Raw genomic sequence first — 18,223 nt, forward strand, 5'->3', positions numbered from 1 at the left:
ATACTTTCCTGGCGTTGGTTATTTTTTCTTATATATTGGAAAAGTAATCATACATGAAAAAAGTACCTAAGATTTCTGTTTTTGGCGTGGGAATAAACTGTGATTAAAATTTTATTGAAAAATTATCATATGCTTAAATAAACCAAAAAATTTTAAAAACTTTTAAAAAATCAGTATTTTTTAATTTTTTTCTGCTTCGCACTTTCAAAATCACCTTTCATTAATATTTTTTTTTCTTTCCCACTTTACTATCTCAAGTAAATTAAAATTTACTTCCATCTAGACAACAATTCGTTGCCACTCCTAGGTCGCTGAATGTCAGCAAGTTCCTGTCCACCATTTTATAGCGTTTGGAGCCATAATAATTGGCTGGTGGTCAGGCATACTCAGGGTTAGCTTCCCAGGGCAATGCGGTAAGAGTCTTTCCCTTAAGTACACTACGGATGTCGGTTGAACAAAGTAACCGCATCAAGGAACTCCCACACGGTCCGACAATGCGGCTCGCGCCACATTGACTCACCGCTTGTGATCGGTCAATTTTCCCCTAAGTTCCAGGTTGGCCTGAGTTCTGCTCCCCCCCAAAAGCTGGGCAGTCGAACATCATGTGTTTGTTCGACTGGATCTCCCCGCAGACGCACAACTCATCAGCTGCCAGGTGGAACCGAAACCAATATTGGTTTAAATTTACACGGTTGGAGAGCACTCGGGCTCCCGTTGCCCTTAAAAACGAAGGAGAGGCATACTATCTCCCTAGATCCTGTATAAATCTATACAAGACCTTCCCTTAGTCGTGGCGTGCCGTTCTTGGTGCCATGTTTCTGTCGCGAGGCTATAAAGTACTTCATTCAAGAAATCATTGAGGGATAATCAAACACGGGTTCAACTGGAATAATAAGATCCCCTCACCTTCAGAGCTTTTTCTATCAACTCAACAACAGTTGAGTTGATAGTAACATGTTGTTACTTTGGTGTAACAACATTACACCAAAGATGAATGAGAACTTATTAGTTTTACTTAATAAAAAAATGGCAGGAGCACTAAGTTATGTTAGTTAAGTTTGTTATCGAAAAGTACAAGATTAACTTCCATAACTTCCATTAGCAGGAGTAAAATAAGGTAAAAGCGAATTGAAAAACTTGTTTATGCCTTTGAATTGTTTATTATTTTGTAATTATTATTTATCATTCTGTAATTGTCTATTTATTAATTATCAATTTATTCATTCTAATGAGTTTAGTTGTAATTTTTATAATCTAAAAAAAATACATAACATCAGTATTTTTGGATACGTTGTTTACGGTTAGAAGGAACTTCTCGCGAAGCCGCGAGAACGTTTGATATGGTGGAAGTAACTCAGAGAGCAGTAGATAGGTTCTGGTGAGAGTGGATCGATTCTGGTTTTGTCAGTGCAGCGGATCGGTGTTGCCAAATATCAATAAATTTACTTATTCTTGGTAATTTGTAAGGTTTTTAATTAAGGTCGTAGTGTAGCTTTAGCATCAAAATATTCAAAATACATTATTATTGTATGAGGGGAGACGGGTTGAAAATTATTATTGAAATCCGGTCGCAAATACTGAGAGGTTTAGAAACGCTACCTTAATAAAGGCAGCGTTTTAGGTTCTAGTAAATTAGCCTAAACAAAAAAAATATTCATTTATAACAACAAACTAACAGAGTTACATTTTAGATGTTTATCACCTTAAAATGTATATCTCTTATCACAGAAATGTTTACGTCTAATGAAGTAAATTGTTTTAAAATAATGAGATTTCTCATACTTTTTTTAAAACATTACTAATATTAAATTAAAGAATATTATTTATTTATTTTTGAAGCCTAAAAAATAATACAGTAATTAATCATTATATACATATCAAAAGTAATTAGCATGGAAAAGAAATAAGCGGGATTTTCAGGTAGGTAAGATGACCTTCAACTATCGAAAACTTTCTCTAGTATTGATATAATACTTTTTTCTGCATTTTTGTTTAGAAGGGAGGTTTAAGTTATTTGAAGAAAAAAACTGTTAAAACTACGGTTAATTTTATCCCCGTTTTTATTTCGCCTTTTTTCGTGATTATCCAATTTCAACTGTTTCATACTTTAGTTACGAAGTTGAATAAAAAGATTACTGTAAAATAATATATAAGAATAGTAATTTAGTTTCGTTTTAAATATTTATTTTTTAATTTTTCGATGGTCGATTTGAATATACAGCATTATTAAACAATTGTTACTTATGCTCTGTATTAAGGTAGGACATTTTTCTTTTTTTATATTTTAACAGAAGTATTATAAATCATCATCATTTAGAAAGCTCAAACAGCAGGTTGGGGACTCCCTTCACTGCACTATTAGCAGCGGCAATACTACTTTAGATACGCCAAATAGAACTAAGCGCATTTGTACGTTTAGTTTTTCTATTTCAACTAGTAATACGTAATTTTATTCAGAAATTGAAGTCGCTTTAAGTAAGAAACGGAAAGAATTGTTTACAGTGTATACGAGGTGTGTGAGAAAATTAATGAGACTGATATTTACTTACCAAAGTTTTTATTTTTTTCAAACAACAATATTATTCTCTTCAAAGTAGTTCCCTTGGACAGCTATACGCCGGCGGAGTCGTTGTTCCCACTTCTGGTAGCAGCGCTGGAAGGTTTCAACTGGTAGGGCTTTTAACTGGTCGGTCACAGTTTTTTGATTGTTCTCCAGAGTTCCAAAATGACGTCCTTTTAAGACATGTTTCAATTTCGGGAAAAGGAAAGAGTCACAAGGTCTAAAATTCCTTTTGCGAAACAAATTTGTTTGTTGAGTCAAGTCAAAACCGTAGGAATGCGTTTTGAGGTCAAATATTTTCTGATGGAAATGGCCGTGTGACACGGGGAATTTTCATGATGAAGCATCCACTTGTCTGCAATGTCTGGTCTCACGCGAATCACTCTTTTCCTCAGCCTTTCAAGGACACCTTTGTAAAACACTTGGATGACAGTTTGTCCTGGAAGAACAAATTCTTTATGCACGATACCCCTACCGTCAAAAAAGCAAATAAGCATGGTTTTGATTTTTGATATGCTTATTCGACATTTTTTCGGTCGAGGAGATGACGGAGTGTGCCACTCTTCGCTTTGCCGCTTTGTTTCAGGATCGTACTCAAATATCCATGATTCATCACCTGTAATCACACGATTGAAGAATTCTTGGTCGTCGTCAATCCTCTCAAGAAGATCAACGCACATGTTTCTTCGATTGTCCATCTGTTCCGTTGTGAGGTTTTTTTGTACCAATTTCGCACAAACCTTTCGCATGTTCAATTCGTTTGTCAAAATTTGATGTACGGTGAAAATGTTTAAATTTAACTGTTCACTCATCATCCTTATTGTAAAACGGCGGTCTGATCTCACAAGAACTCTCACACGCTCAACGTTTTCGTCAGATTTTGAAATCGAAGGTCTCCCTGAGCGAGGTTGACCTTCAACGTGTTTTCGGCCTTCCAAAAATAATTTGTGCCGGCGGAAAACTTGCGCTCTTGGTAAGCGATGTTCCCCATAGGCCTGTTTCAATTTTTCAAAGGTCACACTCGCGGATTCCCCAAGTTTAACACGAAACTTGATCACACAACGTCGCTGTAAATTCCGATGCTCCATTTCGTAACGCACAACCAAACAGAACGTTACTGATGGCGCTGTCAAAAATAATGAGTAGGCTGAACGGAGTTGAAACTCGTACTGAGCATATGGAAGGGATGAACAAACCGGTCTAGCACAGACTAGTAGACACAGCGTTGCCAGATCGCTCGCAGTGTTACCAATCTCATTACTTTTCTCACACACCTCGTATACTTGGTCGTCAACTATGATGAAGAGAATTACCAATCAAACCGTACCGATACGGTATTTAATGTGACGGTCTAGTTATTCAGTTTTTGGTTTTAAAATTGAAACCCTGTTTTGATATTTGTGTCTTACTGCTTACAAATTTAAAAAAATATTTTTAACGTTCAAACTTTTAGGCGCATTAAAATTTACTATTTAGTGAATTTTTTAAAATAAACTTAAATTTTATGTTACTCTTAACTGGAGTTTCGGTCCATCGACTTGCTTATCGTGTTTATTAATTTACGGAAATCCGATTCCCATCTGCTTAAACATTTAATTTTAGTTTGTCCGCGTTCCCGTCGTAGTTGTTTTTAAAGATGTACCTAGAATATTTGAATATTTAAATTTTAATTTATAAGTAAAATTAAAGAAAAATATTCTGCTGATAGTTCTAAATTCGTTATAGCTTTCAATATACTAATTCATTACAGCCGTTAACTGTGTTACGTACGAGTTATTGGCTGGTAATGTTATTTTGCATATTTTACGTGCGTGATTTTAAATATGTTTCTAGATCTCTCTCTCACTCTCTCTCTCTCTCTCTCTCTCTCACTCTCTCTCACTCTCTCAATAGTATATAACAAATTTCTGGGTAAATGTACATACTGTTGCTATTTTAATTACAATGAGATGGAAAAAAAGGGATTAGACATTTGTGAAGGAAAGAAGAATTTCCATTAAAATTGGTGGGAATTTCCATTATTTTAATAAGAGTAGAATCCGGTTAGTACCTTCATGTAAGCGTAGTGTAGACGACTAAATAGATCCCGTATTTATCGGTACGATTGTTTCGCTGAATAAAGTTCTATTCACAGCAGTATCTTCGCTGTTCCTGTGCTGTAACAATTTCAGTGATAATTTAACCGACAACTCGTACACATCAGTATTAAACTGGATTGCTTCAAGAAGGCAAAATTTCCCGACGATGAACTGGCAAACTTAGCCGTAATTCTTGATGAAGAAGATGCGCGGTTAAAAATATTAACTGAAAGAGAGTGTGCAATACTTGAATGATTTATTGTTGAACAATATAAATTTTTCGAATGCTTTAATAAGCTTTATTATACAGTCTATTATTAATTAAAGTAGAATCTCTATTGGAAAAATACAAACAAGATACTCGTTTCAGACGAAGGATACCACCGAGGTAGCGGGAAGCGGTTTAAGGGTTAATGTTTTTGAAAATTCGTACGTACGAAGTTAAATTTTAAATTCATTTGTTTAAACACGGAATGTCTTACGAATAATTTCAATTTAGGAACTGATGTTTCTATTGAATCATCGTTAACAATTAAGCTGCTTCCATAACGGTCAAAATCCATTAAATGCATCGCTTCTGTAGTTAGTTCTTAGATGGCACCACTGAAACGTTATATGGAAATTAAAAAAATAATTAAATAAAATTATAAATATAATCTAACCAAACTTAACCTTCGCTCGCTAGTCAAGGTTAGCGAGCGTACGTTTTGTTTATTTGACTAAATTTATAAACCCACCGGGTTGGCTTAGTGGTGAACGCATCCTCGCAAATAAGTTGATTTCGAAGTCGAGAATCCCATCGTTCGAATCCAAGTAAAGACACTTTTATACGGATATGAATATTAGTTTGTGGATACCGATGTTCTTTGGCGGTTGGGTTTCAATTAACCACACATCTCAGGAACGGTCTATCTGAGACCGTACAAGGCTTAGACTTCACTTACACTCGTACATATCATCCTCATTCATCCTCTGAAGTAATACGTGACGGTGATTTTCGGAGGCTAAACAAGAAAAAAAGATTACATTTATAATTTTATTTATTTCTAATATCAATACAGCGTTTCAGTAGCACCATCTAAGAACTAACTAACTATCGGAAGCGTTGCGGGCGTATAACGGATTTTGACCTCCACAACAATAAATAATTCATTTAGTAATATTTTCGGTAATACTATTTAATATTATTTTTAATAAACACTACAGAATAAATTTAGAATAAAATGTTTTTATTTGTAAAAAGTATAAGCAGTTACTAATAAAAGCAGTTACTTTTATCTGGATTTGATTACTAGATCGTCGATACCGGTGTTTTTTGGTGGTTGGGTTTTAATTAACCACACTTCTGAGGAATAGTCGAATTGAGACTGCACAAGACTACACTTCATTTACACTCATACATATCATCCTCATTCATCCTCTGAAGAAATACCTGACGGTGGTTCCGGGGAGGCCAAAAAAAAAAACAAAAAAAAATTGGTGTAAACAAACTATAAAAAAGCCAATTAACTTATAAAATTTCCTCTTCAAAAATCGAGACACTTTTTTTGTAAATGTATTTATTTATTTAGCGTATGCCACCAGAACACAACACCAATTACAGTCAAAAATTACAAACAAACATTTAACAAATAAATATAAGCTACTGATTCTGGAATCGCCATCAGGAAATCTTCAGGAGTCCCCTCATACGCTGTCCTAGGACAAACTTCTGTGACGTGTTTAACAGTTTGAGTTTCACCATCCTCACAAAGGGGCGTCGGTGTTTTACCCCTTTTATACAGGAAATAGGCGCACCTACCATACTGAGTTCGAATTCTGTTTATCGTTGACTATGTCTCAACCCGGTGGCTTTTGAGTAATACATGTGATTTGGTTATTCTGCTTTGTGGTCCATTCTCGACGCCAGGCGTCAGTTAAGTTGAATCCTTCCTCTGTGGCAGCAATTGCTGTTTTGATAGGTGGTTTTCTAGATCGAAGGCGACCACGATTGGCATCCTCAATGTCCTCTTGTATCGGTAGGTTTCGATCGTCCATAATCTTCTTGTACTCTCTTACAAGAGCGTTCAAACGGCGCAGGTTTGTGGGTGGTATGTGGCTCAAATCCGGGAGCCATTCTACGGGAGCAGACCTGATAACCCCGGCAATCATTCTCATAGTGTTATTAAGTTGAGCATCAATTATATGAACGGGCTGTTAAGCCACACTGGCGCACAATATTCAGCAGCCGAGAAGACGAGGTTCAGAGACGATGTTTGCAAAGTGGAAGCCGATGCTCCCCACATTGTTCCACAGAGCTTATGTATAATGTTGTTTCTTTTGTAAATAAAGACCGTGTTTATTGTTGTAAGTAGTTGTACGAATCGTGATAGGTTCTTGAAATCGCCGTAGAATTACTGTAGGACTGTTGCATACAGTTTTGTGAATCCGACAGATCGGGTTGCACCATAATATTATTTGTTAGCAAAATTTTTTTTCATCTTCGTGATTTACATTCATGTATTTTTCATTACCCTAATCATAAATTTAAGGATGTCGCCGCATTAGTTCAACCGACTGTTCATGATTCATATTTATTATTAAATAATATTTTAAATGTAAATTAAAAAAAAAAAAAATAATGTAGACGATAATAGTAGAATTCTTAAAAAAATTAAAATTATTTAGGAACGTATACGCAGATTAAAAATAATAATAACGCTAGCACATATAGTACAATTATTACGGCAGTGAAAACAGAAAAATATCGTTAGCCGCTAGTTTTGTTTTTCACTCTGATTTAGTAGTACTGAATTTTAGTGTCACAGACCAGTATGAACTTGTCGATTACAAAACAAGATAAACGATGTTTTTTATTACTGGGACTAATGTAATTTTACGTATGTAAGAACGCGTAACTATCGTGTTGTTTGAACAGACCATAATACCATGAACATACTGCATTTTTGTAAGATGAAGAACATAATTTTCTTTAATTTCTGCCGGATCTCTTCAAATGAATTGTATCTTATAAGAATGACGCACGGAACAAAATTTTAACACTATATAAACTCAATTTTTTCCTATAATGGATTTCATGTTGTTATTTTTCAGTCGCAGTTTGTCTTTTGTGATGGATATGGTTCTCTATTTCTTTAATGCGTTATTGTATGATGTTATTTAGTTTCACCAAAATAAGTACAAGAAAATACTCATAGTGTAAGTACACTGTAAATATATTTACTGTCGCGTGTTCGCGGTTCGACAAGGATATTGAAAGACGATCAAACGTAAATATTTCTTACAAAAAAAATAGAATTTGAAAGGTATATAAATGAAAATAATAATAGAAATAAAATAGAATAAAATAATAATAATAACAATACGTATATGTAACATAAAAAGTAGTATTTCAAATGAAAAGAACAAGATTTGTTTAATGACAATTAAATTATAAAAACCAGAACACAGTCCAATTTTCTAAAAACGTTAAAATGACCGCTGGAACCTGATTTGCGTTAACAACAAGATAACACTAGAAAAGTTTAAGTTCATACAATTTAATTACTACAACTATTATTTACTTTTACCGTTTGTAAAAAGCTACCCTACATTTTACGAATGAATATATTGTTTACCGATAAATCATCGAACAACTTCTTGCATTCACTCATTGCCCACGTCGGAATACTTGTGACGTATTATTCACTCGTTACTACAAGCTTAAGGATATCGCTGTCACGTAAGCGCGACGAAATCGGGCGTGCGAAACTACTCACCCTTATCGCTTGTTGTCACGACTACGCCGAACTCGGCCTCTCAGAACTATTCACTTACTCCTCCGGTCCCTGGCAGTATTTATATACCCTGGCCTTTTCTTTCTTTTTCCTGTTTAGCCTCCGGTAACTACCGTTTAGATAATTCTTCAGAGGATGAATGAGGATGATATGTATGAGTGTGAATGAAGTGTAAGTCTTGTACATTCTCAGTTCGACCGTTCCTGAGATGTGTGGTTAATTGAAACCCACCGCCAAAGAACACCGGTATCTACGATCTAGTATTCAAATCCGTGTAAAAATAACCGGCTTTACTAGGACTTGAACAATGTAACTCTCGACTTCCAAATCAGCTGATTTGGGAAGACGCGTTAACCACTAGATCAACCCGGTGGGTTATATACCCTGGCCTGCAGAACCAGTACCCGCCAGTCTTCCCTTTTAATTGTTTAAGCGTAATAATTTTTATCGTCCGCGTCCTTAGGTTTTTTCTATAAATTCTTATTCCGATCCGGTATCCCTTCTGGTCGAACAACAGCTTTTGTCGATGCTATTGTCTGTATTGCAAAGAACATATTGTTAAACGTACCGTACTCTAACAAAAGGATCCCTTTATGTTCCTTCTGGATTTTCTTTTCATTATTATTTTCTCTTTCTTAATTGGAATAAATCCGTTATCCTGGTCTTGTTACAATATATGTACACAATTGTGAGTAGTTTTCGTACGCTAATAAAGTTTTGTATATTACTAATATATTGAAGTTTGTTTCATAAAATGTATTTTTTTGGAAATTAGGAAAATTAAAACGACGTTGTTACTGAACTTTCTCCGTGTTTAAATCGATGTTAAAATGATAAGCTATGTGACCTTATATATTTTCATATCTTTTTTTAAATCTGTAATAAATTAGCACGTACTCGTTTCTTTATTAAGCTATATTCTGTGTAAAATGTCAAGAAATATGTATAAACATCGTAAATAAATGTATTTCAAAATATTTGTGTAAAAAAAGACATTTTATGCGCTTAAAAAATGTTAAAAATTATTTCCGCCCTGATAACACCTCATTTAGAAAAATATAATAGCAAAAAAACTGGCCATTCGACAAGTTGGAACCTTAATTAAAGAATAAAATTTGTAATTAGAAATAAAAATAATTAACTTCTATTTTGTTAACGACCAGGAGGCTATCGTATTATCTTTATATTATGATAAGGGTTGAAAACTATTACCATTTGATAAGACGTCATTTTGAGAATAATAATTAAAAAACATCGTTTCGGTATAATAATTCGAAAGTACAAGTAACATATTTAATCGTGCGGCGTTTACGAAAGATGTTTGGGAAATTTTTTCAACGTGTAATTTTCCAATAAAATTTTTCGTATTTACTGAACAGAAAACCGGATGCGTACAATTTTCACGAAGTTCATCCCTTTCGAATTTCATTACGGTTTCAATTTCTCCCTATCTTCTCATCTGATTAAAACAAAAAAAATTAATCCCCTTGTTAGTCAAGTTTCCCATTGAATTCACGAGTACCGGCGTGTACGTAACAGCATTTTGTAACGTAGATTGTATATATTTTTTTTAATTAAGTGTCATCAAAACTTCGAGAGATGTAAAAGTGTGAGATTTATTATTTACTGTTAGCAATACCGTATCCGTTTACGTTATAGTAATCGGGAATTAAAATAAAAAAAAATTGAAGGTAGGAGTTTCCTTTTTTTTAACATTTTTACTGTTAATGTGTAACTGAGTAAAGATTTTTAAGATCACAACAATAAATTAATACAAAACTGAATTAAATAAAAAAAAATTATTTTCTACTTTTTAGTTCATTTAATGTAAGAGTGACTTTTACCGCTAAACTCGCTTACCATTCTTTATCGCTAAAGAATGGGGTGCTTTAAGCAACCCAACTCAAGACCGTTCTTCAAGCGTATGAAAATATTGGCAAAAACATCAAATTTTTATTTGAAGCTATGACTTTCACATAATCTTATATATCACCTTCAAAGGTTGTTGTCAAATCCATTCTGAGATACCGTCCTAAAATTATTTTTTACCTTTTAGTGCGTTTAATTTAACAGTGGTGTCTTAAACTTTTTTTTACATATTTTTCATTTTCTACTTTTTAGTCTTCATAAGTTTATACTTTACAGCTGCGCTAGCGAAAAGGTTTGAACGTATTTAATGACAGATCGGATCAGTACGTTTACGGTGGGTGAGTGCAACCAAAATATAGGGCTAAGCGATATAATTTCCGGATAACCAAGATACGGTCCATCAAGAGTTACCCGTGCGTTAAACAGTTAGCACACGACCGGCTGATACATGCCGTTTGAATCGTGAAAATCGGACGAGCGGTTGCCGAGATATTACGGTGGCACCCCATCGTACCCCTACCCCAATTTCCGAACGGCGCCCCGGTGGGCACTTTAAAATATTATCAAACGACGGGTACCACTGTGAGCGGTTGAGGGTTGGAAAAATTTTTTCAGAGCGCTAGGACCGACCGTTTACTATGTATTTGCGATTTTTGTCTGAAAATTCGGATCCTGTTAAAAAGTACTAAATTTTCCCATAACTTCGGTTGCGAATTTTAGATCCAAACTTACCGAAACAGGCTGGGTTATTTTTCACTTAGAAAATATGCATGTAAACGAGGTTGCATAAGTTCAAGGGAAATTTATTTCGCTTAGCAAGTTAGTCCATTTCGCAAACATAGTTCAAGAGCAAGTTAATATAAGAGCGGTAAAAATAAATTAAAATCATTCACGCTAATACGTAACTTACCGTACTGATATGAATTAACAGTTTTAACCGACCGTAAGGTGTAAACAAAATATTGAAAAAATCGAATTTTTTAATTATATTATGAACAGAAATAATACTTTTTTTTGTTTTAATCCGAGAAAATTCGTGTTGCATGATTTTTAACCAGGATTGAAAAAAATCTGTGGAAATTAAAAGAAAAATTATTAGTTTTAGTTTCAGGAAATCTCAGAAAGTCCAGAAATATCAAAATCAGAATGTTAATTTTTTATCGATTAAACTTAGTCTGTTATATTGCCTAAGAGCTGGAAAAATATTTGTAAGGTTATTCGTTCGATTTATCGATTAAAGAACGTAAAACTTTCTTCATTTATTTTACCGACTTAAATTATTTTCAGTAATTTGTATTTAAAAGTTTAGTGTTTGTAAGCGTAATAAAAAAAAGACAAAATTATATCCCGATGTTCCAATGAAAAAATGCAGAATCGTATTGAAAATATGTAAAATTAGAAATTTATTCTTTTGTATTTTGTAGGTTGTAGTCTCCCCCCCCCCCCCACCGCATGAGTATGATTTAAGTATCGTCATCTTTAATAGTTTTAAAGATATCTGCTTCATTTTCAATAATTTTGTTTCTGTTCCGTGCCATAATCTGATGAAGAAGTTATTCAGAAGAAGCCGTAAGTTACGTGCCATATTCAGAAGAAGTTCACTTCTGAATACTGTGTAGCTATTCGCAAGAATAACAAGCATTCAATATCGGTGTTATTAAGGAACGAAAGGCGCAGAGTAGCTCTTGGCTGCCGTTTTCAGTGAACTGAATATACTGCTATGTAAGCACTCCTCTTATTACGAGCACGCTTGGCCCCATAAAATGAAGATGGTATTTAGCTTGAGAAATGACGCTTCAGTCTGTTCATCGCAGGGACTGCCTCCACAATGAGGGTCATTAATGTCAGAGAAAGCTGTTCTGACTAAATTGATCATATTTTTAAGACGAGATCGAGCCGTAATATAAAGCAACTGATTAATACATTTTTGCTTTCTAGGGGAATCGGTATGTTATATTCACTGTCTCCGCTCTCTCCGGTCTTACAGTTTTATCGTACGAGGTGACCGTGAAGGTTTCTCATTTTTTATTAATCTATTTTTTATTTTTTTGTTTGTTTTTTAATTAAGTAACCGGAGGCGGATGCGGCCAATCGTGACCGGTCGTGTCGAATATACGGTAGCATCCACAGTGGACTTGTCGGTTGAGCCGCCGTACCGTATACCGCGGCACGTTTAAAGCTACTTTTCTCGGTAACCGATGTCGAAAAAGGGCTCCGAATTCGATTCGATCAAGAATTTGGCCGTAGTAAAGCTGAATATCGGCATGGCTAGTAATAATCCGGTTGTTACCGCCAGCCATTAAAATGTAATTTAATTATTCATTTATTGCTGAAATTATTTTTAAAAAATTTTTATTTAAAACAATAAAGTAATTTCTGTGTATAGTGTAAAAATACAAACGCGTTTTTCGTTTGTCACAATTTACTAATATCGATTAAATAAACTACCGTGTTATTTAGCTGATGAAATTTACTGATTGTCCACATAAACGGAATATTACACTGGTCAACATAATTTTTGTCTCACGACTACCAATAGGTGTATTTAATCCAATTGTTTTATCTTGTTTTCAAATGTGTATTCGGAATTTCTCCATCATCCGCAGGTTTTTTTTATTTTAGTTTTTTTAAGATATTTTAAAACGTTTTTTCGTCCATCTAACCGTTGTCAAGTAAAAGCTCCTATGCATTGTAAATATGATGGAAACAAATGAGCTAACTCAAAGGGTAGCATTGCTACTGTTGTGCAGGTTCAGACGTGTAGAAATATACGAACGTGATCTAGTGTAGCACATATTCATCGGAATGATATCAGCTGTGAGATGGTAGTGAACCAGTAAACACGTCATTGTGAGTGCTTTGTGTGTCTGAATTATTGTGTATTACGTATGAACAACTTCATTTCTTTTAATCGGTCGTTACAAAATGCCTAGAGTTCAAATCATCCTAACAATTTTTTTTATGTATGTGGTGAAATGACGCTCAAGTCCCAAAGGCGAAACCTTACTCCATTAGTAAAAAAGTGTTATGAACTTTATTTTGGGTGTAAAGTCAGGGACCAAACGAGGGCCTGGGCCCCACATATCTGTTGTTTATCGTATTCTAGGCTTCTCGCTGCATGGGAAAATGGCACATGCCGTTTGCTCTCCCTATGATTTGGAAGGAACCCAAAGATCACTCTTCTGACTTATTTCTGCTCAACATACATTAAAGGAATTACGTCAAAATGAAAATGTACAGTGGTGTACTCTAAGTTGCAATCTGCAATGAAACCAGTTCCACACTGCGAAGAATTGCCCGTACCAAAGCCTCCAGAAAATGGGACATTAGATGAAGAGAGCTCAGAGTCTGATGGAAGTATGGAAGCAGAAGAAACAAATTCTGGTGATACAACTTTTGAACAAAGCATTTCATCCGAGTCGCATTTACTGATTTAAGAGAATCTTAACGATCTCATACGAGATAAGTTTTACAAAAAAACAGTCTGAAATGCTTGCTTCCCGGCTTAAAGGATGGAATCATCAAAATAATTCAGATATGTACTTATCGTAATCGTCATTCTGAATTTAAAGACTGTTTTTCTAAAGAAAATGGCTTAGTGTTTTGTAACGACATTTTTTCTCTTATGAATACATTTTGTAATGAACATAACCTAACAGAATGGCGCTTGTTCATTGATTGCTCTAAAGTTAGTTTAAAAGCTGTGCTTATGCATAATGGCAATAAATTCCCATCAGTACCGTGGCTCACTCTGCTAGTATAGAAGAAACGTATGAAAAGTTTAAATCTTTATTGGGGGGAAATTTATCAATATGCATTGTATAAATAGAATATTTTTGGTTTTTTTGTTGGTAATTGCACTTATTCTTGGTCTGCAGCTTGGTTACACGAAGTTTTTCATGTGAATGGGATAGTAGGGACAGAAAAAAACCATTTCATTAGAAAAGAATGGCCTAAACGCGAATCACTCATTCCTGAATAGAAAACGTGAAACGTGACCCATTGTGTAATCCTAAAAATATGTAACTACCTCCGTTACATATCACACTTCGATTAATGAAGAATTTAATCAAGGCCACGAACAATACTCCTAGTTTCATGAAACAGAAGTTTCCTAAAATTAGTGATTCAAAAATTAAAGAAGAAATATTTGTGGTTCCACAAATACGATCACTAATGCATGTTGAAAGGTTTGAGGAAACATTAATTATTGAATGCAGTGGAGAAAGCAGCTTGGCAAGTATTTAAAAATGTTACTCAGAGTTTTTGTGAAATCTAAAGGCGGAAAATTCCCTTGATATTTTCAACGATCTTATACAAAATTGCGTTTTAATATGTCCTTAAAAGTACACTTCCTGCACTCGTACCTAGATTTCTTCCAGGAAAATGTTGGCGCAGTGAAACAATTTTATGAGGAGATTTCAACTACGGAAAAGAGGTATCAAGGCAAATGGAATTCTAATGCTGGCCGATTATTGTTGGAGTATCAAGAGGGATACTCCACAGGCGAAATATAGCAGAAAATCGTCATTTGTTACTTTCTAGGCGAAGCAAATGTTTGAATATTGTATAGTTAAGAATATAGAAATTATTAAAATGTTTGAAATTATAAATACCTGTTTCTCGGAAACCTTGATGGGGAAAACGATATAGTTTTTGAATTCGGGAGAAAAAAGTACTATCAGAATCGCATATTTTTCTTCCTGAGACAAAAAAAAATTCTTTTTTCTTCCCCAGTGTTATACATAGATCGAGTTTGTTTTTTATAAATTTTATTATTTTTGGAATATCTGCTAAAGAAAATTATTATTAACTTTTTTTTTTTTGTTGTCGCGAAGTAAATGTAGTAGGAGATTCTCACACTTATCTTAATGATAGTCTTACAGGAGTAACTTTAAGGTAGTCCAGGAAGAAATGCATTTAACCCGGGTTGGTTTAGTGGTCAACGTGTCTTCCCGAATCAGCTGATTTGGAAGTCAGTTATTTTTATATGGATTTGAATACTAGATCGTGGATACCGGTGTTCTTTGGTGGTTGGGTTTTCAATTAACCACACATCTCAGGAGTGGTCGCACTCAGACTGTACAAGAGTACATTTCATTTACACTCATACATATCATCCTCTGAAGTAATACCTGAGGTAAATTCGGTAATTCCCGAAGGCTAAACAGGAAAAAAAAGAAAAAGGAAGAAATACGTTTAATACATTTGTGACCCTTTAACGCCAGATGAAATATTTACTTAACGATTCGTTTCGGTCGCGCGAATGACACTGGATGTTCAAATTGAAGAAATCAAAATCGGTTGTTAGACCCATTTTCCGCCCGCTTCCATGCGAGGCTTAGCTGTGGCCGATTTCTTTGGGGTTCTCTGTTTAATAATCATAAAAATTCTGTTTTTTATTTTATTTTTTACTTTTGTTATAGTTTGTTGTATTTATTTTAGGTTACGGTTAGTATTATCTTTACGATTAATTTATAAATGATCTCCTTATAATGGGTTTAGCTATACATTTAGCGATTCCGAGGAGAGAGGTCATTTTCTCTCGGAAACCACGGTAGGGTTTTTTTACATAAGGTAGGATAATACATAACGGAAACAACGTTATGTATTATTGCTTCAGAGGATGAGATAAATGATTTGTAGCGTGTGTGAAAATGCCCTGCCTGACCGGGATTCGAACTCGGGACCTCTGCATGAAAGGCCGAGACGCTACCACTCGCGCCACGGAGGCCGGCTAGGTGAACTGGTAGGCCTATAGGCAAAGTTTTTTTTCCATTTTTCGGGACCGGTTATAAAGTACATTTATTACAATCATAAGTTTAAAAAAAAACTCTCCTCATTAAACAGGAATTAATTGTGAAATTTTCTTTAAGAGTGAAGGAATGAAATTCATTGTGAAGTAGCGATAAGAGATACATAACCGATATCTTTTATTAAACGCTTTCAACTAGTTTTGAAAATTTTTCTTCCGAGTAAACATTAAATTTAAAAAAAAAAAAAATAAGGAAAAAGTAATTAATTAGATTGAACGTTCTGAAGATGTAATAATGTTCCGAAACGTATCGTTTTAATTACGCATCAGTTAAGTTACGGTATGGATAAAGAAAAAGTATTTTAATCTTTACGTTAATGACATGCTAATATAAAAAATATCTGTTTAATTAAAATTTTAAGAAAAATTTCACGATTCTGCTGCTATAGTTAAACGATTTTCTTATATGTGTTCCTAAGGTAAACATCCCCATTTTACGTAATTTTAGAGAAGGATATTTTTTAGGGTGGAAAATTTTATATAAAAGTTTACATATATCCCCTTAGTTGATTACAAAGGTGGAAAATTTAGGCGAAAGACAATACATTCTTCCAAATTAAACTAATTCTCTGCTTTTCGCTCGGACCGTTCGTTGATAAAAATTTTAGCTTTTTTATATCGTGTAATTCCAGTAAACTGTCCGGTCAGTTTGTTTAACGATTAGTATATTAACCCTTAAATCAGCTGATATTGAGTTCGGTTCTCGAGAGAGGTGTGCAAATTTTTCTTTTATCGTTTAAATCATCTTATCTTCCTCGTGAAAACACGTGTAAAAGCATTTCCGTGTCGTAATAATAAAAATAAATTTGTTTTTTTATTACTAAATGTGATTTTTTTTTATATAGGTTTTTCTTTTTTACTAATTCTTTTAAAAATGCTTACGTTTATTGTTTTTAACCGTCGAATTATATCCTTGTTAATCTTTAACTTGCGTATAATTTCATTAGAGTACGTATAATTAATTAAATATAACCTTTTTATTTTTATTTAATTTTTAAAATAACTTTTTTCTCAAGCTGTTTATTACGCATCAGGAAATAACCACAAAAGAAAGTTTTGTAATACGTTTATTTAACATGCAGAGTAATAATATTATAAACTTTAATTAACGTATGTTATTTAACGTTTTCTCCTATCCTTTTTTTAAACTAAATTACTTGTTTTTATGTTATAATATACGTTTATAAATAATATAATGCTTTTTCAACTCTTTTGGTCTTTGTACTTCAAAGACGCACGAAATATAACTGAATTTATTACGACTTAATTAAGTACCAAAAGTAATTACAGGTTTCATTTTCAAACTAATTTGGATAAACATTTTTGGTTAGCCCTTTGCTTCTGTTTTTCTATTTAACAATTTTTAAATCTCAGTTTTACTATAGAGATTTTTTATAATATTACTTGTAACTTGAGAGAAATCCTAGCTTTAAAAGTATATATTTTTATAAAGTTAAAAATATTATTTATTACGCATAAAAGAAGAATTATAAGAGAAACATTAATTTCAGTTTTTTTTCTGTTTTGTTTACACGCGTGGGAGAGTATTTCACATTCAATATATACGTACTTAACTTGTAAAATTTTATTTAATGATAATTATTTGACATTTCAGTTTGCTACATCTTCTTTAGTTGAATTAATAAGAATCGCTTAGCGTGTGAGTTTATTAACCGTAGTTGCTGTAATGTATTCCCTTCAAGTGTATGAATTCTGAGTGGTATTATGATTTATTGGTTAAAAAAAAAAATCATGTAAAAGAAGGTTGGGCGGAACAGAGGAAGCGTATTGGAATAAGAAGAAGAAGAAGCGACTAAAAATGTTTTGACGTGGCAAAACAGAACAAGTTTGTTCCGCGTCGTATCTGGTGGAACGGGTAGTGGAATCGGGTAGTACTTTTAAAACATCAGGGTATGAAGGTTTAGGTTAGAACGGAATAGTGGATATAATGCGGGCGGTGGGTCGTAGGGGTGGTGGATGTTATGTGGATGAAGCATCGAGGGTGGCGTGATGGAATTCAATAATATTAATGCCGGCAGAGAGGTTTGTCTTCCTGACTGACGTGGACAGATAGATAGTTCGACCCCTTCACTGCTCTAAAACCGCTCCCTATCCCCTTTACCTC

Source organism: Lycorma delicatula, chromosome 5 (genome assembly GCF_047948215.1).
Source record: "Lycorma delicatula isolate Av1 chromosome 5, ASM4794821v1, whole genome shotgun sequence".
Lineage (NCBI taxonomy): Eukaryota > Metazoa > Arthropoda > Insecta > Hemiptera > Fulgoridae > Lycorma > Lycorma delicatula.